The sequence below is a fragment of the Heterodontus francisci genome, unplaced genomic scaffold (genome assembly GCF_036365525.1).
Source record: "Heterodontus francisci isolate sHetFra1 unplaced genomic scaffold, sHetFra1.hap1 HAP1_SCAFFOLD_58, whole genome shotgun sequence".
Taxonomy (NCBI): Eukaryota; Metazoa; Chordata; class Chondrichthyes; order Heterodontiformes; family Heterodontidae; genus Heterodontus; species Heterodontus francisci.
In genome coordinates, this window is record NW_027142006.1 from 5,659,009 (window position 1) to 5,685,127 (window position 26,119).

Sequence of the window (26,119 nt, forward strand, 5' to 3'; positions counted from 1 at the left end):
CCCCTCCCAGCAGCTTGATGAGCTCCTCGTTGTTGCGGACGGCCAGTTGCAGGTGTCTGGGGATGATGCGGGTCTTCTTGTTGTCCCGGGCCACGTTACCGGCCAGCTCGAGGATTTCAGCGGTCAGATACTCGAGCATTTTGCAGCGCCAACATCATCAGATTTCCGCAACAAATCCATCTTCGTGCATGCGTGATAAAGTGTCATTGGGTATCTAGCCACCCCATCCCCCCACCACTTGGCTGGAGGAAGTGGCTGAATGGGAGATTTTGAAGCTGTCGCTCTCCCCCCTCGGCAACTCACTCCAGACCTCGCTGCTCTCCCCCCCACTCCCCTGGCCAGTTGTTCCTCGCTTCGCACCACCCCACTCTCTGGCCACTCGCTCCAGGCCGTGCCGCTTCCGTCCTCTCAGCCACTCACTCCTACGTCGCCCCGTCACCCCTTGCGGCCCTCCTGCTTCTACAGGTGGCGCCTGGTGAAGAAATGTGGGAGCGAGTGTCACGGCCAGAGCTAGCAGCTGTGGGCTGGGCTGGGACAGGGTGGGGGGGTGGGGGTGCAGAGAGCGAACAGCCAGAGTGCGGAATTTCGCCAGTAGGGAGGAGGGGGAGAAAGCGAGATGCAGAGGGGGGTGAGCGGTCAGTGGGGTGGGAGCTAGTAGCTGCGTTCGGGTGAAGTCAATCCTGGTCAGTTATATAAACAAATCACAATAACGAATTGGCAGCACATTTTATCCTCTGCCCGATTTTCCTTTCCATCGATCGGGGTGCTAATTCACTATCTTCCAATGGAAATTCAATCATAAAATTCCTTTTGTATTTGATAGGATTATTGAAATGTTAAATGGATCTGAGGATTACAGTTAGTATTAGCAAACGCACCCGAGTGAATTAGCACCCCAATCGATGGAAAGGAAAATCGGGGAAAGTATAAAATGTGCTGCCAATTCGTTATTGAGATTCGTTGAGTAATTCGATTCTGCCCAACACTGAAATTGGCGGCTTTTTTGAATTCAAACTTTCTGCCAGGACGACAATTTAAGCCAATGATTTGCTGTATTTTCTAATTCGAGGCTCGGCAATTGGTTAAGACATGCGAATGGGAAGAGGGTGACCAATCAGAAGTGGGCTCTGGATCGCGCGGGCTCAAACTGCGGGAATTCCAGGTCCCTGAATGAATGAGCTGAAACTGATCAGTTTCACAAACCCTGTCAGTTTCAGTGCAGGAAGCACCGTCTCGGGGGAAATAACATCACAAGTGGGTCTGGTTCCAGTGACGGCTGCTGCAAAACTCCCGGATTCTCTCATTGCAGCGAAATCATTTTGAAATTCTGTGAAAACAATGAGTGATTCTGGAGGAGTGATGTGGCTTTTCACTGAGGGCATGTGTGGACTGGGGAAATAACTAACTGTAGAGCCTCGGGCACTGTTTACACAGCCCGTTCAGAAAATCAAATCCACTGCACATCCTTGCTGCAAATGAAATGTCAAATTTGGGGATTCTAGTTTTGTATCTCGAACACAGCACAGATTTATTCCAGACAGTTCTAAACAGCCTATCCCAGCTCCCGTTTCCAGGTCACTGCTCTCTCTGTGAGGCGGTTGGTGGCTCTCAGAAGAGCCTTTGTTGTGTTTGCTGGAAAGGGTCGAGTTGTTCAGCCGCTGAATTCGTAGAGAGTGCGGCCCTGCCGTTTCAGAGCGTACACCACATCCATGGCAGTGACCGTCTTGCGCTTGGCGTGTTCAGTGTAGGTGACCGCATCCCTGATCACAATCTCCAGGAAAACCTTCAACACCCCGCGAGTCTCCTCATAGATCAAACCTGAGATCCGCTTGACCCCGCCACGGCGAGCCAGGCGGCGGATTGCTGGTTTGGTGATGCCCTGGATATTATCACGAAGCACTTTGCGGTGCCGCTTTGCTCCGTCTTTGCCCAGTCCTTTCCCTCCTTTACCTCTGCCAGACTTTCTTTTATTAATTTCCAAAATATACTTTATTCATAAAAAATCTGTAAAAAAAAAATACATTACAAAACAGTTCCAAAAAGCACCAAGTCAAACAATACAAAGAATGCAAAGGAGAACAGTTTCCTTCAATACAGGAGTGAGTTACCTCACAACCCTTCCATTTCATTGTCATGCCATGTACATTTTACAGCAAACAAATATTTTCTGGCTACAGTTCGAGTGGTTTCCCATGGTTCCAGCTCCTCAGTTCAGCTTGGTGAGGGGACCTTACACTGTGGTCTTTCCACATTGAGCCTTTGCTGCGGCTGCCCCAAGTTTTAGTGCGTCCCTCAGCACGTAGTCCTGGACCTTGGAATGTGTCAGTCTGCAACATTCGGTCATGGACAACTCTTTGCATGGAAGACCAGCAATTTTCGGGCAGACCAAAGAGCGTCTTTCAACGAATTGATAGTCTTCCAGCAACAGTTGATGTTTACCTCGGTGTGCGTCCCTGGGAACAGCCCATAGAGCACAGACTCCTGTGCTGCAGAGCTGCTTGGGATGAACCTCGACAAAAACCACTGCATCTCTTCCACACCTGCTTTGCAAAGACACATTCCAGAAAGAGGTGGGCAACGTCTCTTTTCCACCACAGCCACCTCGAGGGCCGCGTGTGGATGGGGTGAGACTTCGGGTGTGCAGGAAGGATCTGACAGGGAGGGCTCTTCTCACCATCAGCCAGGCTACATCTTGGTGCTTGTTTGAAAGTTCTGGTGATGAGGCATTCTGCCAAATGACTTTGGACTTCTGCTCAGGGGACCATCCGACAGGATCCACCATCTCCTTTTCCCGTAGGGCCTTGAGGATATTCCGTGCAGACCACTGCCTGATGGATTGGTGGTCAAAGGTGTTTTTCCACAGAAACTTTTCCATGAAGGATAGGCAGTACGGCACAGTCCAACTGGATGGAGCATTCCGCGGCAATATGACCAGGCCCATCCTTTGCAACACTGGGGAAAGATAGAACCACAGCACGTAGTGACACTTGAAGTTTGCAAACTGGGGATCGACACACAGCTTGATGCAGCCGCACACAAAGGTAGCCATAAGGATGAAGGCGACGTTGGGTACATTTTTCCCGCCCTTATCCAGAGGTTTGAACATCGTGTCCCTCCGGACTCGGATCATTTTGGATCCCCAGATGAAGCGGAAAATGGCTCAGGTGATCGCCACAGCGCAGGAATGCGGTATGGGCCAGACCTGCACCACGCACAGCAATGTGAGCGCCTCGCACCTGATGACCAGGTTCTTATCCATAATGGAGAGAGATCGCTGCTCCCACATGCTCAGCTTATGTAGTACCCTGGCTACTCGCTGCTTCCAGGTTTTGGTGCACGTCTCAGCCCTTCCAAACCATATCCCCAGCACCTTCAGGTAATCTCACCAAACGGTGAAGGGGACAAAGGATCGGTCAGCCGAGTTCCCAAAGAACATGGCCTCGCTCTTGCCATGTTTAACATTGGCTCCCAAGGCCAGTTCGAGCTGGTCGCAGATGCTCATCACTCTGCGCACAGACAGTGGATCCGAGCATAAAACGGCGACGTCATCCATGTACAGGGAGGTTTTAACCTGAGTGCCTCCGCTGCCTGGGATTGTCACCCCTCTGATGCTCGCATTCTTCCTAATAGACTCAGCAAAGGGTTCAATACTGCAAACAAACAAGACACGGGAGAGAGGACAGCCCTGTCTGACTCCAGATTGGATCGGGAAACTTTCTGATTCCCACCCATTGATTGAGACTGCACTACTGATGTTTGTGTAGAGTAGTTTGATCCAATTGCAGATTCCCTCCCCAAACCCCATTTTGGAATGCACATCCATCATGTAAGTGTGCGATATCCTGTCAAAAGCCTTCTCCTGGTCCAGGCTGATGAGGCAGGTGTCCACCCTTCTGTCCCGTACATAGGTGATCATATCCCTGAGTAGCGCAAAACTATCAGAGATTGTCCTGCCTGGTATAGTATAGGTCTGATCAGGGTGAATCACCAACTCCAGAGCAGACTTGAATCGACTGGCTATGTCTTTTGACAGAATCTTGTAGTCAGCATTAAGCAGAAATTGGGCCACCAATTTCTGATTTCTGTCCTCTCCCCCTTCTGCTTGTCGATGAGGGTGATGATGCCTTTCCTCATGGATTCTAACATGCTGCCAGCCTGGAGCATACTCTTGTTTACTGGCAGACATGTTGATTCTGTCCTCAAATCAGTGCACAATAAAAGAGACTGATTCTGTCAGGCTCCTTTTTATACAGGCCGCCTGGACCTGGCTGAGAAAGGCAGAGTGAGAGCAAGGAGGGGAGGAGACACGAGTGAAGGTTAAACAGAGAGCTAGATGGAGGAGACACCCAGAGTGACAGACAGAGAGAGAACGGCCCCTCCTCTTTCAGCTCCACCTCCAGTTTCCTCCGGGCTGCCAATTTCAAACCCTTTATTAACAGTAGAACCAAAACCCAGCTCTCCACACAAACCCTTCCAGACTCGGCCTTCATAGTCAAGGCTTTCCAGAAAGCCGGAGCTTTTAAATATGGTCCCGATGCAATTAACACTCAGTAATATTCCCACCTAAACATAGTCCATTCTATACTAAGAAACCTCCTCAGTAACATCACCATTTCCACACACATCCGCTTCCTGCAGTTTACAAACACCTTCCTGCAGCTGTTTGGGGAATCTCCTGTGTTAAGATTGGAGTTGGAAAGCGGCCTTTACCCGGCAGTGTTATCGTCTCACACTGAATCTGCTAGACATCCTGTTCTCTGTATTGCGAGAGAGAAAGCACGGATTTAGGAAATGTTCATTTGAAATGATCTCTATTGAGAACGAGCCCGGCCGTGGGACAGGTATTCCAGTGCAAAGAGCTGTCCATGACCGAGTGTTGCAGACTGGCACATTGCAACGTCCAAGACTATGTGCTGTGGGACGGCATTAAAGCTTGGGGAAGCCACCATGGAGACTCAATGGGGAAAGGCTGCAGTCTGAGGCCCTAGTAGTCCATAGTACAGTGAGGGGCTGCAACCTGTGTAAAACCCCTCGGGCTGTTTGCACCAGAGAATGTTTGATGTATAATGTAAATACTGTAAATATAACCTGTGCAGGCAGGGATAGTGAGATACATCATGTACATTATTGAAGGAAACTGATCTGTATTGTACCTTATGTAATATTAAATTTGAACTGCTTTGCAATGTAATTGCACAAATTATACGAATAAAATACATATTGTGCAAAAGAAAGCAGCTTTCCTGTCAACACACACCTTGTCTCAGGGCACAACTTTCCTGTGATCTTGTCATACCCAACTTCGCTCTATATCTTCTGACAAACACACTTTACAGTCTGTCATTTCCAAAAACAAGCATTCTAAAATCAAAAGACCTTTTGTTTATTTCTCCTTTCTTTTCATTTCTCCTCTATTCTTCTCAATCACTCCCTTCAACAGTCCTATTCAGATCAAGGTGGAATGTGAATAGTGTCACAACTCACCTCTGACACTATTATTACCCTTTTCTCTTGTCTCATTCAATGGGAAAGTTTTATTCACCAGTCTGTTGCTGTTTTACACTCTTGCCATACCATCTGGTATTGCATCCATCTGAATTCTGTGCTTTCATGGCCTTACATATCTTTTCCTCTTCTGGATGATTTGTTTGCTTCAGTTCCATTCAACCAGGCTGGACCACAGGGAAGCTTAGAACCTTTGCCTTGGACGGGTCCACGTTGATCCATTACATTCAGAATCACCTCTTTGAAATAACTCCATAGTACAACTACAGTAACCACACAGAATCTGCTTCAAACACTCCACATTTTATCTGTTCTGACTGTCAACACCTCCAGCTCTTTTGTTTAAGTGGAACCCATCAGGTGTGTATAGGCTCCTTCTATTCTGAAAGCTGTAGCACTGGTTCAGGGAATTCAGCCCTGTTTCTCTACTCGAAATGATCAGCCATGCTTGATCTGCCTCGTATTTTGCTTTTATTGCAACGTAACAAGACCTCCAATCCTCTGGCACCACACCTGTATCCTTTGAGGGATTGGAAAATGATGGTCAGACCTTCCACTAGTTCTTCCCTGGCTTCTTTCAACAGCCTGGGGTACATTTCATCTGGTCCTGATGATTTATCCACATTCAAGGATGCTCATACCATTAAGACTTCCTCTCTCCTTAAGTTATCACGTCCAATACTTCACACTCCTCCTCCTTAGTAACAATATCTGCATCACCCTCTCATTCGGGAAAACAGTAAAGTATTCATTGAGGATATTGGCAACATCTTCCACCCCGATACAAAGGTTACATTTTTGATATTTTATGTGCCCTGCTGTTTGCTTTGTTGCCTCTTACTCTAATGTTTTGATGCAACATCTTTGGGTCCATTGTTACTTTGTTTGTTCATGTTCTTTCCTGCTTTCTCTTTGCTCTTCACCACTGCTCCCAAACGCCTCCAGTGCAGTCAAAACACAACTTGTCAGAATTGGGATTCGAACACACGCCTCCCATGGAAACTGCGACCTGAACGCAGCACCTTAGACCGCTCGGCCACCCTGACTGCCTACAACGTCGCATCAATGCTAAGGAAATTATTCATTCTTTGTGAAAGTATTTGTGAGATTGTGGAAATGTCTGGAAGAGGAAAGACCAGCGGGAAAGCTCGGGCCAAGGCCAAGTCTCACTCCTCCCGGGCTGGACTGCAGTTCCAGTGGGCCGTGTTCACAGGCTCCTGAGAAAGGGCAACTATGCTGAGCGTGTGGGTGCCGGAGCCCCGGTCTATCTGGCTGCTGTGCTCGAGTATCTGACCGCTGAAATCCTCGAGCTGGCCGGTAACGCGGCCCGGGACAACAAGAAGAGCCGCACCATCCCCAGAGAACTGCAGCTGGCCGTCCGCAACAACGAGGAACTCAACAAGCTGCTGGGAGGGGTGACCATCGCTCAGGGCGGGGTGCTGCCTAATATCCAGGCCGTGCTGCTGCCCAAGAAAACCAGCACTCAGAGCTCCCAGAAAAAAGTAAAGCGGCCAAAATGTCATCAAATAAACCAAAGGCTCTTTTCAGAGCCACCCACGGTCTCTGTGAAAGGACTGGTTACTGTCAGGAGGGAGTCAGAGATGGAGTTATTGTAACAGTTGATTGACCTGTTTCACATCTGTCCAGGTGTGTTTTCAGTTCCCTCTCTGGATTTCACTCTGTTTCTCTGCTCACACATCTCCCCCTCTTGTTAAGTGAAGAAGTGAACTACAGGGTGTCAGAATCAACAATTTAATAAATCCCGCTGCCTTCGATTTGATAAATCCCGAGATTATCCCGGTACATTAACGGGAACTGGTTCGGAGCTGCTGAATTAATTTAATAATGGAAGTGTCCGGGTTAATTCTCTGTTTTTCATTTGGACAGTTTGAATTGTGTTTTTTTTTTCTCTCTGGTGATCTGAGCGCCGCTTCTCAATGAGAATCTGCTCCCGGAACAGAGTAAATGCAGGAAGGAAGAGGCCATTCTCGGGCTGTGTGTTTCTCTCCCAACCTGATCTGTTTAGACCGCACTGTTCCCAGAGGACGGAATCAGTGAGAGTTGTGCACACACAGGAGCTGAGTCCAATGCAGCTCTTTAATATGTGCCTTCCCCCCGGCCCTCCCTATTCTCCGGACACAGAGCTGTCTGTTTCATCCGGCAGCGGGATAGAGTCGGGGATTCTCTGCCCTCAGTGTCAGGGTCTGCAGCCCCGGGGAACTGGCGGTTTCAGTCAGAGTGACCGAGCTGCCTTACATATCCTGTGCACTGATCTCCAATGGATTCAAATATTAGTGAACTCATTGGGTAATGTTTGTAAATAACCCTCATGTGAACGGACCCGGCTCCATTAATGCCTTCCAAATAAAACTGGGATCCATTTCTTTTCCCCAAATGCCAGCTAACGGATCCCAGGAGCGGGGTTGAGATTGTGCTGAGCAGCAATGAGTCTCCGGTAATGCTGCTTTCTAAATTCCAGATCAGTTCTCAGTCCTGCAGGCCTTTCGGGAAAGTGATGTGACAAAACAGAAACCATGTGACCGCCCCTTCAATCTGATGGATTTGATGATGAACAGAGATGGCAGCTCTTTCCTTTGCTGATTTGGTGGCTCTGAAAAGAGCACTTGTTAGTGAAGCTGGGTTTTAGGTGCGTTCCCCGCGGATGCGGCGGGCCAGCTGGATGTCTTTGGCCATGATGGACCGGGACCATTCTGGTGAATCTGCTCATTTTCCGGCAGAAGCATCAGTCGCTGTTTGAACTGTTTAAAGTCAGGGGTGTATTAGCAGCCAGAAAGTGAAGGGCAGTTCATTGCTCCCTGCAGCATTATCCGCCTCTTTCAGGAGAAAAGATCAGAAACCACTCGTTTCTGTCAGTCCCCGAGAAGCCTGTGAGAAGCGGTTAGTCGCTAATGTGTTCCTTTTACAGAGAGGAAGCTGATATTTGTCCCGTTTTAAATTGCTGAACCGGACCTTCCTTCCGCCGCTTACAGTTAACAGATTGACAAATGAAAACGATTCCTAAAATCGCGTCAGGATTTTGTGACGGTAAATACAGTAAAACAGAACATAAAATGAGAGGTTTTAAAATTGTTGCCTGAAAATTGAAATTTTCCATCACTTCAATTCCTTCCTGCTCTGGAATTGCCGGGCTTTTTCCATTTGGAAAATCTAAGCCAATGAGAACTTCTATTTACTTATATGTGATTCTCCTATTGGTTAAGAATTGGATTGAGAAGCGGGTGACCAATCAGAGACAGAGTCAAACTGCGGGGATTCCAGGCCCCCAGTAACTGAGCTGAAACTGTTCAGATTGACAAACCCTGGCAGTAGCTTCACACATTGGACACTTCACACTGAGTCCTTCAAGGGCTGGTGTGAGAGAAGCTTCAGATCCTGTCATTACTCTCTGACTCATCATTCATCTCGAACCAAACAATTAGTAAATGTGAAGCAGTGACGAGACTTTTCACTCTCACTGCAGAATGTGTCATCTGGTGAAATAAGGAACTATTATTTTCGGAGATTCCAGGTACATTCCTCCCTGAACAAATCCATTCTTCACATTCCCGATTACAGCCTATCCCAGCTCCTGTTGTCACCCGACTCCAGCTGAATTGGAGAAACTCATGTGTTGGGGTTTGAGTTGTGAGGTGGGGTTTCTCCGCCAGTGTTCCTGTCTTACAGACTCTCCCCCTGAATTTGTGAACTGAGACTGCACCGAACACATCTCCAGTTAGAGTGAGGGCCGGATATCCCTCTGTTTTATTACAGAGAGTGGGGAAAGGGCTGGGTGGAGGGGAGTCACCAGGGATCCTGGATTTACTCCAAATCATTTCCATGTGGAATCTGCAGGCGGGGCCGGGACAGGGATCATTTGATCAGGGGATCAGCTCTTTCCTGAGAGATGTGGGTGGCTCTGAGAAGAGCCTTTGTGTTCAGATGTTTACAAGTTTCCTGCGCTCTTTCACTTCTTTCCAGACCCTGCTTTCTGAGCCTTCGCTGCTTTCGGCTTGACCTTGCTCTTCCATGTCTGCACTTTCCTCAGCGCCTTTCCGCCCGCCGCACTCTTGCCTTTTTTGACCTTCTTCGCAGGAGACTTTTTCTGAAGCGCTGCTTTCTTCACCACCTTATTTGGCGTTGCCGCCGCCTTGCTGCTCGTTTTCTTGGCTGTTACTTTCTTTGTTGTCACTTTCACGTCTGCTGGTTTCTTCACTAAAGATTTCTTGTGTGATGGTTTCTTCACCTTATTTCCCACTTTTCCCTCGGTTTTGCTTCTTGCTGATTTTGAAGGAGCCGGAGGCTCCCTGTCCCTTGCTCTGCACCAGGGAGCCTTTGTTCACATTCCTCTTGATACTTTGCTTGATCTGGGTTTTGAGCTTCTCCTGAGCGGTGGCAGACCTGCAAGGAATCAACTACCAGCTAGCGTATAAAGCGAGACCAAGGCTCAGGGCCTTCAGTTACCTGGAGGGGAGTCGGAGAGGCAGCGGATCCTGTGAGGAACCACAATCCAGGAAGGATGAGAAGGTCATTGTCAGGGTACAGAGGAGATTAAGTTAAAGATTTACCAGTTTATAAGCAAGCGCAGAGCCAAGCAACGGTGCTGGGGCAGATCAAATAATAGGAAGCTGTGATCAGTTGGAAGCTAAGAGTGATGAAATGACAGAAGAGATGATGGTGCAAGGCAAAAGTCAGGGAAAGAAAAAGTAACATTTTGTAAGCACAGATAGCAGGAGTGGGGTTTGAACCCACGCAGACACATGTCTATTGGATATTAAGTCCGACACCTTAACCACTCGGCCATCCTGGTACGTTAACCCAGCACTGAAAATGAAATTTAATGTGATGCGGGTGCCATCTGGCCTTTTCCAATACAAAGTTATGACTCCTCTCCCATGCTAAATTGGACCCTTCATTATTTATGAACCTCAATCGGATCACCCCTCAGTCTACGTTTCTCTGAGGTGTAGGGTCCCAACTCTTTTAGTCTAACTTGATAACCAAGATGTCTTATACTGGGAATTCGTTGAATGTCTCTCCTCTGTACCCTTTCCAAAGCCTCAATATCACCCATCATGTGAGGAGACCAAGACTGGAGACAATATTCCAAGTGAGTCCTGACCAAGGTTTCATAAAAGGACAAATTCGGGACATCTCAGATACTGAAGGAGTCCATGTCCAGAAGCAGCAAGACCTGGACAACATTCAGACTTGGGCAGCTAAGTGGCAAGTAACATTCACACCACATAAGTACCAGGCAATGACCATCTCCAACAAGAGAGAATGTAACCATCTCCCTTTGACGTTCAACAGCATTACCATCGCTGAATCCCCCCACCATCAACATCCTGGGGGTTACCATTGACAAAAGCTTAACTAGACCATTCATATACATACTCTGGCTACAAGAGTAAATCAGATCGTGGGAATTCTGTGATGAGTAACTCAGCTCAAGGCACATGGTGAAATGCTCATTAGGAGAGCTGGAGAAATGGACTGGTCAGGTGGGCAGAAAAGTGGCAAATGGAATTCAACTTGGAGAAGTGTGAGGTGATGCCTTTGGTGAGGTCAAACACAGCAAAGGAATACACAATTAAACCTTGAAGGACAAGGGCTGCAGATGCATGGAAACACCACCATGTGCAAGCTCCCCTCCAAGTCACTCACCATCTGATCTGCAAATATATCGCTGTTCATTCACTGATGCTGGGTCAAAATCCTGGATCTCCCTTCCTAACAGCACTGTGGGTGTACCTACACCACATGGAGTGCAGCAATTCGAGAAGGGAGCTCACCGCCACCTTGTCAAGGACAATTAGGGATGGGTAACAAATTCTGGACTTGCCAGTGTCGCTCACATCCCATGAAAGAATATGCCTCATTTTATACTCAATTGTCCTCTGAATGCAGCCCAACCCTCTATTTGCTCCAACTATCACTTCACAGCATTGCTGCTGTACCTTTAGAGATCTGTGCACTAGAACATCCAGATCTCTGCTCAAAATTATTTTCTTTTTTCCACCTACTTTAATGTTTTTCCCTGAAGGGTGTATGAATGTTGAGCATTCGCCCTGTCCACATGAATAACACTGCACTTACCCAAATTAAACATAATTTACCAGTCATGAACCCAATCTCCCAACACATTAAGATCAGCCTGAAACAGTCGAGTATCGTTTACAGTCTGAACACTCGCACAGATCTTCAAATCATCTGTAAATTTACAGATGGTGCCCCCTACACCTACATCCAGATCATTAATAAAAATAGTAAAGAGCAACAGTCCCAACACCGATCCCTGTGAGATACCATTGGTAACTGGTCTCCAAACAGATCCAGATCCATCTGTAACTACTTTCTGCCTACGTCCTGCCAGTCAGTTCCCAATCCAGATCAATATATTACCACTGATACCAGGGACTTTAATCTTATAGAGAAGCCTCTTGTGTGGAACCTTATCAAAATCTTTTGGATGAGATCAGCTAATTGAACACAGGCCGGGGATGAGGCCTAGGCCTGTCCTGCTTTGTGTGTGGGTCTCAGAACCACACAAGGTGAGATCAGCTCACTGAGCACAGGCCCATCCTGCTCTATATAGTGCTCAGTACCTCACCAAATGAGAATAACTAACACACCACAGGCCATGGAGCCTCGGCCCATCCTTCCCTGATTGCGGTTCAGTGCCAACCAGGTCAGATCAGCTAATTCAGCACAGGCCGGAGATGGAAGCTGGATCTTTCCTGCTCTGGGGACTCCGTACCATACCAGGTGCGATGAAGTAAAATACCACAGGCCGGGGATGGAGCCTGAGATTTCCCTGTTCTGTGTGGGGCTCTGGACAACAATGTGTGAGAAGAACTATCATCCCTCAGGCTGAGGAAGGAGCCTGGGCCCATTCTGTTCTGTGTGGCTCCTACCACACTGAGTGGGATCAGTTAACTCAACACAGGCCATGAATACAATCAGGCCCTTTCCTGCTCCGTGTGACTCAGTTTCACACCAGGTGGCATCAGCTAACACAGCACAGGCTGGGGCTGGGGCTGGAGCCTGGGCCCGCCCTGCTCTGTGGGCTCAGTAACAACCCGTAAGATGAACTTTTTTCAAAAGACTTCAGTGTATTTATCTCTGTCCAACACTCTGAGGCAGCTTTCTGTGTTTATAAAGAGTGTAATTTATTGACTGGTCTCTTGGATCAAACAGGGTAACAGACAGAGGTCTGTGTGCAGAGGGTTTGGGAGTGAGCTCTGATTCCTAACTCTTTCTGGACTGTGAGGAATAAAGAATGAATGAGAGAGAGAGAATGTGGGAGAAGGGATGATGGAAGAATTTGTCCGTGAACCTGATTAAAAGTGGCTCAAACGCAAGATAATATGAAGATATCAAGAGCAGAACATTAACATAATCTGAGTTCCGCGATCTGGTTGGGTCCCATTCCCCTGAAGTGAGGAATGAACGGGTGGGGAAATTCCGCCTGGAGTTATATTTGTCTCCAATGAAGATGAGTTCACAGTGAGGATGGAATAGCTCAGTTGGGAGAACACTAGATTGAAGAACCAGGATACAATCCCTGGTTTCATCAGTTTTAATTTGGTGTCTCCATCAGTTTAAGTAGAGAGAATCAGAGGGGAGATTTTCCACTCTTGACCCCATGGGCTGAATTTTAACCTAACGGTGCGGCTCTCGGCAGAGACACCGTGAGTGGGTGCCGTCACCACACGAGTGAAATGTGGCCGGCCGACCCCGATCACGGAGCAGCTGACCAATTAATGAAGGGGAGGCGTGGGGCCCATGTAAACAAGGACCAGAGGCAGGGAACGAGGCACCGATGGCACCGACATCTGACACAACGGCAGGTGCTGGCACCATATTGAAAGGACTGCCAGACCTGTATTCACTGCTGCCTGGTTTAAAGGAGTGTCTTCCTGAGAGCCCTCTGCTGTCCCAGAACCCGTTCTGCTGCCTCTGCTGTCCCAGGACCCGTTCTGCAGCCTCTGCTGTCCCAGAACCCGTTCTGCTGCCTCTGCTGCCCCAGGTCCCGTTCTGCTGTCCCAGAACCCGTTCTGCTGCCCCAAGACCCATTCTGCTGCCTCTGCTGCCCCAGGGCCCGTTCTGCTGCCCCAGGACCCGTTCTGCTGCCTCTGCTGCTCCAGGACCCGTTCTGCTGCATCTGCTGCCCCAGGACCTGTTCTGCTGCCTCCGCTACCCCAGGACCTGTTCTGCTGCATCTGCTGCCCCAGGTCCTGTTCTGCTGCCTCCGCTACCCCAGGACCTGTTCTGCTGCATCTGCTGCCCCAGGACCTGTTCTGCTGCCTCCGCTGCCCCAGGACCTGTTCTGCTGCATCTGCTGCCCCAGGACCTGTTCTGCTGTCTCTGCTGCCCCAGGACCTGTTCTGCTGCATCTGCTGCCCCAGGACCTGTTCTGCTGCCTCTGCTGCCCAGGACCCATTCTGCTGTCCCAGGACCCGTTCTGCTGTCACTGATGCCCCAGGACCCGTTCTGCTGTCTCTGCTGCCTGATAGATAACGAGCTGAATGCGAGCCTGCAGTGACCATGGTCCAATAGTTTTGCGATGCCTTCCTGCAGGTTCGCCTCCAGGTGACAACAGATAGGTGGAAGATCCTCTTCCCCAGGGATGGGAGGTGGAGACCTGTCCACCTGACCAAGCAAAGCTGCTTTGAGATAGTAGGTGAAGTCAGCAGCCGTGGGGTCAACCCCAAGACATGGATCCAGTGCACGAAGTGGGTCAATGACCGGATCCAGGCTGCTCAGGCACAAACTCAAAACACTTTGGACCCTTTGGACATTGCGCATGGCAGAGTGAGAGGGAGTGTTTGGTGGAAAGGGAGTGACCACCCAGTCATGTGTATTGGGGAAGGGCAGCAGGACACGCTGCCTGAGGCTTGGCTGCATCTCGGTGGGAGGTGCACGTCAGTCATTGTCTAAACGCACACAGTCCCTCGAGAGGGGCCACATGCAGGAGGAATATGTGTGTCCACATCATGGACTGCTGGATTATCACCATCAGAGATGTTGGGCTTGTCCCCGCTGGGAGACGAACTTTGTTGATCATAGTGGCTGCAATAGAAGACAGCCCACAATCGGAAAGAGCGTGTCAAGACTGGCAGTGGATGCCTTATCTCCATGTCCTCATCCCGATGGAGGAGGAGGCCATGGAACAGGCCGGGCAGCAAAGCAGCTGCTCCATAGCTGATGGAGAGACAGGGACACCTACCTAAGAGAGTGAGTGAACATCTCCTGGGGCACAAGGGTGCATCTGCTGCAAAGGAGCCACACTGCTCATCTGTTCACCACTGCATCAATGGAGCTGCACAGTAGGGGTGGTTGGAATGTCACGATGGGCAGACTCTAACCCTTCAATGTCCCTGTTTTCACATGCAGGCTAGGATGAACGACAAGAGCGAAGAGCTGGAGAGACTGGGGGACAGCCAGACACCTCTGAGGAGGAGGAGGGAGCCTCAGAGGGTGCACCGTCACATCATTCCCCTGCACCCTCCACCAGCACAGAAACCCTCACTCGGTGGGTATCCACTCGCTGTTAGATTTGGGCACACAAGCTGGTGAGCACGTCACAGACAGGCCCGGGCAGCTGACTGAGGCTGTGACAGCCGAGGCCACTGGCAGTTGGAAGTCTGTGGGAGGCCAGGCCCATGCTGAGTCCCAGGCTGATGACGTGCCTCTGGTGTCACCAGCAACACGGGAAATGCTGCAGCTGCAGCAAGAGGTCAGGCAACATCTGGCAGAGTTGCCGGAGGTTATGTGTACCCAAGTTCGGATGATGGAGGAGTCCATCCAGGCCTTGCATGCTGCACTGTCTCTGATGGGGGTGTGTCTGGCTTCCTTCCTTGAGAGATTGGTGACTCTGATGGAGAGCCAGATCCAGCCGACCAATCAGTGGCTGCCGGAGATGTGTGCAGACCTGCACTCCATCGCTTTGTCCATGAGCTTCATCCAGCGGTGACAAGGCGAGAGGGGGGACGAGGCACCTGAACTCTTCACCAGGTCCACATCCCTCTCAGGTCAGCAGCGAGGTACAAGTGTGTCTTATAAGGGGGAGGAGCAGCTGGCTGCTACATCTGGGGTCTCCTCTCAGGGTGCTCCTGGTGTGGACAGTAGCTCCAAAGCCCCTCTGCGAGTGACACAAGTGATGCCAGTGCCTGCCTCCATCACCCTCGATGACAGAGGGGGGGTCCCTGTACCTGTGGAGGAGGCCCTCAGTGTGCCGGGGCCCTCCAGGCCTCAGGCAGCAAGAGGACGGCCACCAATGTCATCCCAAGCCATGGGGCAGCAAGGTCAGCAGCCTGTCTCCACCTCAGCTGACAGAGCAGGGGGAGCACCACGTAGGAGCATGCGGAAAAGATTTCAGAAGAGCACCTAGATTCACTTAGGGTTCATGGTGAATGTGCATTCCAGATGGATAGGGTTGCATTTGATGTCACACGGAAGAAAGAAATGATGTTCTCTCACTATGTCTCCTTCCTATTGTTGATGCCCTTTGGGACTTCATTTAAACCCTTCCTCCCAAGGGGCTGGAAGTGAGGGACCAAGCCCTGAGTTCACAAAGCTTCGGTCTTGTCACTGTGCGATGTGTACCTGGACGCTGCAGTGCAGAAGGAAGAAGGCGACAACAGGGCTGCTTAAAGCTAAGACTTTATTGCTGTGGTTCCAGAAGGTGGTAAGGCTCAAAGGAAACTTGAATGTATAAGGGTGTCTCATGTCTCCCTTGTGTGTATCTCATGGCCCCTTTCCTGCTGTGCCTGAGGTTCTTCATCTGGCACTGCTTGGGCAGCATCCTCCTCCACATCCTCATCATCAGAGGAGACATCACACTCCACGATATCCTCACTAGTCAACACCTCACCCCTCTGTAATGCCAGATTGTGCTGTGCACAGCAAACCACCACGATATGCGAGACCCTCGCCGGGACATACTGAAGGGCTCCACTGGATCGATCTAGGCACCTGAATCTCATCTTCAGGAGACCAATGGCCTCCTTGATGGTCGCTCGGGTTGAACCGCAGCAGGTGTTGCACCTCTCCTCTGCATCCGTGCGTGGGTTCCTCACAGACGTCAGTAGTCATGTCCTCAGTGGGTAGCCCTCGTCTCCAAGGATCCATCTCTGAAAGCGGATGGGGCCGCGGAAAGGTTCTGGCACCTGGGAGTGCCTTGGTATGCAGGCGTTGTGGCTGCTTCCCGGGATTTGTGCACACACCTATGGGATCCATTTGCAGTGGTCGCAGACCAATTGCACACTGAGCAAGTGGAAGCCCTTCCTGTTGAAGGCTGCTGGCTGGTCTGCAGGAGCCATGATGGTCACATGGGTGCAGTCAATGACAGCCTACACCTGGTGGAATCCAGCGATGGCCCGAATCCTATAGCTCTCTCAGCTTGACTGTTTGGATCAATGTGCACATAGTCACCGGCCCTCCTGAACAGGACATTGGTGACCTCCTTGATGCACTGATTCACTACAGACTGTGAGATTCCACACATATCTCCAGTGGATCCCTACAATGATCTGGTGGTGAAGAAGTTCAGTGGCACGGTGACCTTCAGTGACACTGGCATCAGGTGCCCACCAAGTCGCATGGGGCACAGCTGCATCATGGCAGAGAGATCAGTGACGACCCCCGTGGAGAGGTGCAGTCTGCGGAGACACTGTCACTCGGACATCTGCAGGTAGTTGAACCTCGGCTGACGTGTTCCTCTGCCTCCTTCTCCAGCCTCCTGTTCGAGGCTGGCCTTCCTGTGGGCCCCCAAGCTGCTGTGGTGCCCCTGCTGGTGCCTGCGCCTCCCTCCCTTCCTCTCTACCCCTCCTCCTCCTCCTCAATTGGAGCCTCGAATCCAATGAGAGCCTCGAATGAGGCCCATGACAGGTTGCCCCTCCCTGAGTGCAAGGCCTTCACAGTAAACAACACCCAGCCACATTTACCTCACTTGTCACCCTCAATGAAGTGGCACTGCCCCAATGGCACCCTGGTGTTGTTCCCTCTGCAGAGCTGGCACATTGGCCCCCACTCCTGACAGTGTTTCCCGCTGCCCTTTCTGCCAATTTTTGCTGCCTCACCCGATAGCTTCCCAGTGAAGACAACACTCAGCTCCCACCTCCCAGTCACCTCCTTTAACCAGGCGAGGCTCTGAAGCCCCGTAGTTCCCGTGTGCTATTAGTTCAATTGGATCCAGTGAATAAAATTGCTGACAATTGGACTCATAAATACTTGAAATGCCTTCTTGCCGTGTGGATGTGCGAAGTCTGCCCTGCATGTCAGCCGCCGACAGAAAATTCCGGTCCAACGTCTTCCATCCCTATTTTATACACCCCCCCTACCCCTCCCCGGCCTCCATTCCCGTCTCCAACGGTCCCTTAAAATTCTGGCGCATGTCTCTAAGACTAATGGGAGTGAACCCACATCTGCTCCTTAGACTGAACAGGGAGAGCTGCTCTCTCTGTGTTTAAAGTGAATGAATCTGCTCTTTACCTTGTCTTACTGGAACGTTCACTGTCTGGAGATGTCTGTTTGAAAATGTTTTCCTGTTATATTAATGGAGCAGAGGAGCAGATGTGAGGTACTGTTGAACAGAGAGGTTTGGAAGTGGGTGAAGGGGTGGAGTGACGGTGTGAGTGAGAGGCGCAGTGAGTTGGCCACTCTCAATAGAGTGTCAGGAATGAAGGTCAGAGGAACAGACCAGGCTGGAAACACAGAAAGAGCGAGGAGAAGCTGGTGTGAAAAACAGAGATTAAACAACGGGCTTGTTCATTTGGTTTGGGTCTGTTGTTTAGAATACCCAGAATCTGGGTTCACTTCCCTTCCAACTCAGGAAATTGTACCAACATTATGTTCATAAAACCATAGAATGATACCCAAAGAAGGAGACCATTTGGTCCATTGTGTCAGTGCTGTCTCTTTGGTTGTGCTATCCAATTAGTCCTGGTGTTCAGCTTTTTCCTGTAATCTGTAAATTTTCCTTCCAGTATTTATCCCAATTGCTTTTCAAAGTTACTACTGAATCTGCTTTCAAGTCCTGATCAGACAGTGCATTCCAGATGACAACACATCACTGTATAAAAAATCATTCCTCATTTCGCCTCTGGTCTTTTCTCAATCACTTGATAAATACATCCTCTGGTTCCTGACCCTTTTGCCACTGGAAACAATTTCTCCTTATTTAACTTATTGAAACCTTCTTGATGATGTCACATACTAGACTGCCAGTAAAACTGAAGCCCATGGAATAAAAGGGACAATGACAGCATGCACATGAAGTTTGCAGACTGATAGGAACATAGGAGCAGGAGTAGGCCATTCAGCCCGTCGAGCCCACCCTGCCATTCAATATGATGATGACTGATCGTCCACTTCAATGCCTTTTTCCCACACTATCTCCATATCCCCTATGTCATTTGTATTTCGAAATCTGTCAATCTCTGCTTTAAACATACTCAATGACTGAGCTTCCACAGCGCTCTGAGATAGAGAATTCCAAAGATTCACAACCCACTGAGTAAAGAAATTTCTCCTCATCGCTGTCCTAAGTGGCTTTCCCCTGATGTTGAAATTGTGTCCCCTGGTTCTAGACTCCTCAACCGGGGGAAACATCTTAGCTTCATCGACCCTGTCTATCCCTTTAAATATTTTGTAAGTTTCAATGAGATCACCTCTCATTCTTCAGAACTCTAGAGAATACAGGCCCAGTTTACCCAATCTCTCTTCATTTGACAGTCCCGCTATCCCGGGAACAAGTCTGGTGAACCTTCGTTGCACTCCCTCTATGGCAATGATATCCTTCCTAAGGTAAGGGGAACAAAACTTCACACAGTATTCCAAAGTTCAGTCCAACCAAGGTTATATACAATTGAAGCAAGACTTTACTGCTCCTGTACTCAAATCCTCTTGTGATAGAGGCTAACATATCATTAGCCTTCCTAATTGCTTGCTGCACCTGCATGTTCGCTTTCAGTCACTTATTGACAAGGACACCCAGGCCCCTTTGTCCATTCACACTCTTACCATTTGACAAATAATCTGCACATCTGTTTCTCCTACCAAAGTGGATAACCTCACATTTTTACACATTATATTTCATGTGCCACTTTCTTGTCCACTCACTAAGTCTGTCCAAATTCCCTTGAAGCCGCTTTGCATCTTCCTCACAACACACATTCCCACCTAGTTTTGTGTCATCTGCAAACTTGGAAAAACTACATTTGGTCCCCGCATCCAAATCATGTGAACAGCTGGGTCTCAGTGTGGTGGTGAACAGTTGTATTTCTGTCTGGAGGAAGGTTCACAGTGGGTTCCCCATGGTTCCTCATAACTTCAGTTATGTGCAGACACTGGACAAGCTGGGGTTGTTCTCCTTGGAGCAGAGCAAGTTCAGAATAACTTTGACAGAGTTAGAATCAAGGAATGAAATGGTTACAGTACAGAAGGAGACCATTCAGTCCATCATGTCCTTGACAGCTCTTTGCAAGAGCAGATCAGCTAATTCCACTCCTCTGCCCTTTCATTGTCGCCCTGCAAATTTTCTCTCTTCAGGTGTTGATCCAATTCCCTTTTGAAAGCCACGATTGAATCTGCCTCCAGCACACTCTCAGGCAGTGTATTCCAGATCCGAACCACTCACTCTGTCCCACACCCCTGGTACCATTGCAGAAAATCTTTTCTGTTCATTTCATCCCTCATAAATAATTGAAATGAAATGTTTATTAGGAAATGCACAACATAAAAAGGAGAGAGAAATAAATGCTGAGCAAAATAGAAGTCAATGTTTGGAAGGTAAAAAGAGCAAAAGATGTAACTTTTATTCTGGTTGAGTGAGGAATATATCACACTTTGGGGCTTTTGTAAGAGGATTTACTGATAAACCTGGGATTTGAGAGGAAGCTGCTTCATGGTTTACAGAACAAATTTAGCCCCTGGGGTGGAGCCAACAGCTGCACCGTCCAATAACAGACAGGATGGGGACACTGTCTCAGGCCTGGTGAGCTCAGTCGCTGAAAGCATGAAACTCTGAATCTCAAGTTTTTGAGTTTGAGCCCACGGTGGGTGTTTACAATTTCCTTTTTAGGCTGATTTTACAGGCGTTATCCAGCTCTGAATTCCTCGGCAGAGAGTTCAAGGAGTGTTTGAAATGAGATTCAACAGCAGTATGAGAAAGTCTCTCCTTGATTCAGGACTCTTACCTCTCTGCATCATCTCGCTGCTGAAGATTGAACTTTTTCTCATTTCATTCTCAGCTCAGGGTCAGTGTGGATCACTGGAAATTCTGGCTGTCTCCCACTTCACAATCCATCAGTGCTGAGAAATCAATGGGGAATATTACTCACATGTTGTAATGTTTTATAAATACTTGAATGTATTTCACACTGTGTCCAACAGTGTGAATCTCCCCTGGTATATCAGCTCACCAACACTTCAACAGAACATTCACATAATGTGAGCTCTGACATCTGTTCAGATCCCATTCCCAAGACCTGGAAAGTGGGATTGGGCTGGATCGCTCTTTTTCAGCTGGCACAGACACGATTGCTAAATGGTCTCATTCTGTGCCATAAATTTTCTCGATTTTCTATGTTCTATGAAGTGAGGTGTGATTGGGAGGGGCAATTCCACCAGGGTTATATTTTCGACCAAAAGAATGACACAAGGGATACTTCACATTTTTATTCATTCATTCATGCGATGTGGGCATCGCTGGCTAGGCCAGCACTTATTGCCCATCCCTAATTGCCCATGAGAAGGTGGTGGTGAACTGCCTTCTTGAACCGCTGCAGTCCATGTGGGGTAGGTACACCCACAGTGCTGTGAGAAAGGGAGTTCCAGGATTTTGACCCAGCGACAGTGAAGGAACGGCGATATAGTTCCAAGTCAGGATGGTGTGTGGCTTGGAGGGGAACTTGCAGGTGGTGGTATCCCCTGCATTTGCTGCCCTTGCCCTTCTCGGTGGTAAAGGTCGCTGGGTTTGGAAGGTGCTGTCTAAGGAGTCTTGGTGCATTGCTGCAGTGCATCTTGTAGACGGTACACACTGCTGCCACTGTGTGCCGATGGTGGAGGGAGTGAATGTTTGTAGATGGGGTGCCAATCAAGTGGGCTGCTTTGTCCTGGACGGTGTTGAGATTCTTGAGTTGGAATTGCACCCATCCAGGCAAGTGGAGAGTATTCCATCACACTCTTGACTTGTGAATTGCAGATGGTGGACAGGCTTTGGGGAGTCAGGAGTCATGGATGAGTGAGAGGAATATATCACACTTTGGGGCTTTTGGAAGAGGATTTATTGATAAACCAGGGATTTGAGAGGAAGCTGCTTCATGGTTTACAGAACAAATTCAGCCCCTGGGGTGGAGCCAACAGCTGCACTGTAATTACTCACCTCAGGATTCCAAGCCTCTGACCTGCTCTTCTAGTCACGTTATTTGTATGGCTACCCATGGTAACCTCCATGATGTTGATGGTGGGGGATTCAGTGATTGTAATGCTATTGAATGTCAAGGGGAGATAGTTAGATTCTCTCTTGTTGGAGATGGTCATTGCCTGGCACTTGTGTGGTGCGAATGTTACTTGCCACTTATCATCCCAAGCCTGTGAGACTGAAATAGCTCAGTTGGGAGTGTGTTGGACTGAAGATCCCTGGTTCAATCTGGGGTTTTGGCAGTTCTCCTTTATTCTGCATCGCCCTTTGGTTTTGACTCTTGAGCTGCACAATTTACACTGAAATTATTTACCCAACTCTGAAGGTTGGATTGGAATAGAGAGATATCAATGATGGGAAATATTTACATTGTCAGCTTTAGCTTATTCTCTATCTCCTTGTGTCCGTTTCCCCAGTTTTTGAATCTTTCGGGGCCGGGTGAACATTTGATTTGCTGCATATGTCCCAAACTGAAGCCTTTTCCACATCTCTGGGCGGTCAGACTTGCTCTGTCTGTTTTTGCTGCTCGTGACCATTCACGAGAACAGGCCACGAGTTGAACGTTTACCAGCAAATGGAAGATAATTGGAAAGAATTCTGTGTTACTCCAGACCAGTGACAAAGATGCAATGGATGTTATTCAAAATAAATTCCCTTTGACATTTTATGTAAACTTGTTTGCATCTAAAAGTTGGATTTTAAGTGTTCCAAAAATGTGTCAAATTAATGACTGACCATGTGACAGTGCACATGGGTATCAAATCCACAGCCTTGTTGTTATCAACACTGCGTCCCAACCAACTGAACTAAGCGGCCGATAGACAGAGCCAGGTATGGGTTTGAGCCGCACGCTGGGCGGTTTGTGTTTTATTTCTCACACTGGGTGACAGAGCGATTGTCCACATCACATCCCTGAAACATTGTTCTGATATAAAACAGTGTGAAATAAGAACTGAGCATGGAAATGGAACGGAACCAGAAATCAGGACTTTAATCGATTAAAGTTGATCTTGAAATTCTACCATGCACGAACATTCCAGGAGAACGAACTCTCTTCTGATATAAAATCCAGGAACTTGAGCTGCTGTGAAACATAACTGAGCCTAACATGATTTGAACACGCAACCTTCTGATTTGGATTCAGACGCACTACCGTTGCGCCACAAGCTCACAGATAAAGCAAAGTCTTCCATTCCTGGCAGATTTACTTCTTGTTTAGATTCAGTGATTGAAATTAATTCAATCCTCATCTGACCTCCGCTATGTGAAGGCCTATCTCTGTACTACCTCCAATGCATTTACATCCTTCCGCAAATAAGGAGACCAGTACTGTACTCAGTACTGCAGAAGAGGTCTCACCAATGTCCTGTGTAGCTGAAGCATAACCTCCCTACTATTGTATTCAATTCCCATGGTGATAAATGATAACATTCTATTAGCTTTCCTAATTACGTGCTGGACCTGCATACTCACCTTTTGCAATTCATGCCCTCGGACACCCAGATCCCTCTGCATCTCAGAGCTCTGCAATCTCTCACCATTTAGATAATATGCTTTTTTGTTCTTCCTGCCATAGTGGACAATTTCCGACTTTCCCACATTATACTCCATTTGCCAGGTCTTTGCCCAATCACTTAACTTATCTGCAGCCCCCTTATGTCCTCTTCACAACCTACTTTCCTACCTATCTTTGTGATCAGCAAATTTAGCAACAATACCTTCGGTCCCTTCATCTAAGTCATTTATATAAATTGTAAAAAGTTGAGGCCTCAGCACAGATCCCTGTGGCACACCACTCGTTACTTCTTGCCAACCAGAAAATGACCCATTTATGCTGACTCTCTGTTTCCTGTCAGCTAGCCAATCTTCTATCCATGCCAATATGTTACCCACGACACCATGAGCTTTTATTTTCTGCAATAACCTTTGATATGGCACCTTATCCTTCTGGAAATCGAAATACAATACATCCACTGGTTCCCCTTTATCCACAGCACATGTAACTCCCTCAAAGAACTCCAATAAATTGGTTAAACATGATTTCCCTTTCAAAAGACCATGTTGACTGTGCCTGATTACCTTAATTTTTTCTAAATGCCCTGCTATAACATCCTCTGTAATAGCTCCAAACACTTTCCCGAAGACAAATGTTAAGCTAACTGGCCTGTCGTTTCCTACTTTCTGTCTCCCTCCCTTTTTGAATAAATGAGTTACATTCACTCTTTTCCAATCTAACGGAACCATCCAGAATCTAGGGAATTTTGGAATATTAAAACCAGCGCATCAACTATCTCACTAGCCAATTCAGGACCTTGCGACTTGTCAACCCGCAGCTCCAACAATTTGTTTAGTACCACTTCCCCGGTGATTGTAATTTTCTTGAGTTCCTCCATCCCTTCAATTTCCTGATATACGGCTAATACTGGGATGTTATTTGTATCCTCAATAGTGAAGACCGATGCAAAGTATCTGTTCAATTCATCTGCCATCTCTTAATTATCCATTATTAATTCCCCAGACACACTTTCTATAGGACCAACAGTCGCTTTGTTAACTCTTTTCTTTTTAAAATATCTATCGAAACTCTTACTAGTTGTCTTGAAATTTCTTTCGAGCTTTCTCTCATACTCTAATTTTACCTTACTTATCAATCTTTTAGTCATTCTTTGCTGTTTTTTTTATATTCTGTCCAATCGTCTGACCTGCCTCCCACCTTTGCACAATTATAGGCTTTTTCTTTAAGTTTGATAGTATCTTTAACTGTTTTCGTGAACCATGGATGGTGAGTCCCACCTTTGGAACTTTTCTTTCTCGTTGAAATGTATCTATTCTGTGTAGTCTGAAATATCCCCTTAAATGTCTGCCACTGCATCTCTATTGACTGATCCCTTAACCTAATTTGCCAGTTCACTTTAGCTAGCTCTGCTTTCATGACCTTATAATTGCCCTTATTTAAATTTAAAATACTAGTCTGGGACCCACTCTCCTCACCCTCAAACTAAATGTAAAATTCAATCATATTATAATCGCTACTACCTAGGGGCACCTTAACTATGAGGTCATTAATTAACCCTATCTCGTTGCACAATGCCAGGTCTAGTATAGCCTGCTCTCTGGTTGGCTCCAGAATGTATTGTTCCAAGAAATTATCCCCAAAACATTCTATGTACTCCTCATCTAGGCTACCTCTGCCCATCTGAATTTTCCAGTCTATATGTAGATTAAAATCCCCCATAATTATCACAGTACCTTTCTGACAAGCTGCCATTATTTCTTCCTTTATATCCCATCCGACAGTGTGGTTAATGTTAGGTGGCCTGGACACCACTCCCACAAGTGACTTCTTGCCTTTATGATTTCTCATTTGTACCCAAACTGCTTCTGCATCCTGATCTCCAGAACTCAGGTCATCCCTCTCGATTACGCTAATACCATCATTAATTAACAGAGCTACCCCGCCACCTTTTCCTAGCTTCCTGTCCTTCCAAAATGCCATGTCACCTCCAATATTCTCATCCCAATCTAGGTCGCCCTGCAGCCATGTCTCTGTAAAGACTATCAGATCGTACGTATTTATTCTATTTGTGCTCTCAGTTTATCTGTTTTGTTTCGAATGCTCCATGCAGAGCATTTAGTTTTGTCCTTTTATTATTTTTGTCACCTCTAGCCTTACCTGTTGATTTACTCTTAGATTTGTACATTCTGTGCCTTCCTGTCACAGTCTGTTTATCATTTCCCATATTTATACCTTTCTCTCTTGCCTTGTCTCTCCTCCTTGATTCACCATATCTTCCCAAATTTGATCCCTTGCCCCCACTATTCAGTTTAAAACCGTCTCTACTTCCCTCATTATGTGGCTCGCTGGAACACCGGCACGAGCACGGTTCAGGTGTAGACCGTCCCAACGGTACAGCCACCTCTTTCCCCAGTACTGGTGCCAATGCCCCACGAACCAGAACCCACTACTACCACACCAGTCTTTCAGCCGCACATTACTTTCTCTAATCTTATTTGTCCTATGCCAATTTGCACATGGCTCAGGTAATAATCCAGAGATGATTAACTTTGAGGTTCTGCTTCTTAATTTGCTGCCTAGTTCCTCATACTGACTGTGTAGAACCTCTATCCTTGTCCTGCCTATGCCGTTGGTACTGACATGGACCACGACGACTGGATCCTCCCCCTCCC

General features: G+C 47.9%; 1 non-coding gene and 1 pseudogene across 1 annotated transcript; one reads left to right on the plus strand and one right to left on the minus strand.

Annotated features, from left to right (window-relative positions):
- Window positions 1-6,621: 6,621 nt before the first annotated feature.
- LOC137365873 (histone H2A-like) overlaps window positions 6,622-26,119 on the plus strand; it is a 138,145-nt pseudogene continuing 118,647 nt past the window's right edge.
- trnal-uaa (transfer RNA leucine (anticodon UAA)) lies at window positions 10,230-10,312 on the minus strand. The gene has a single exon. It is a non-coding gene; the product is annotated as a tRNA-Leu (tRNA).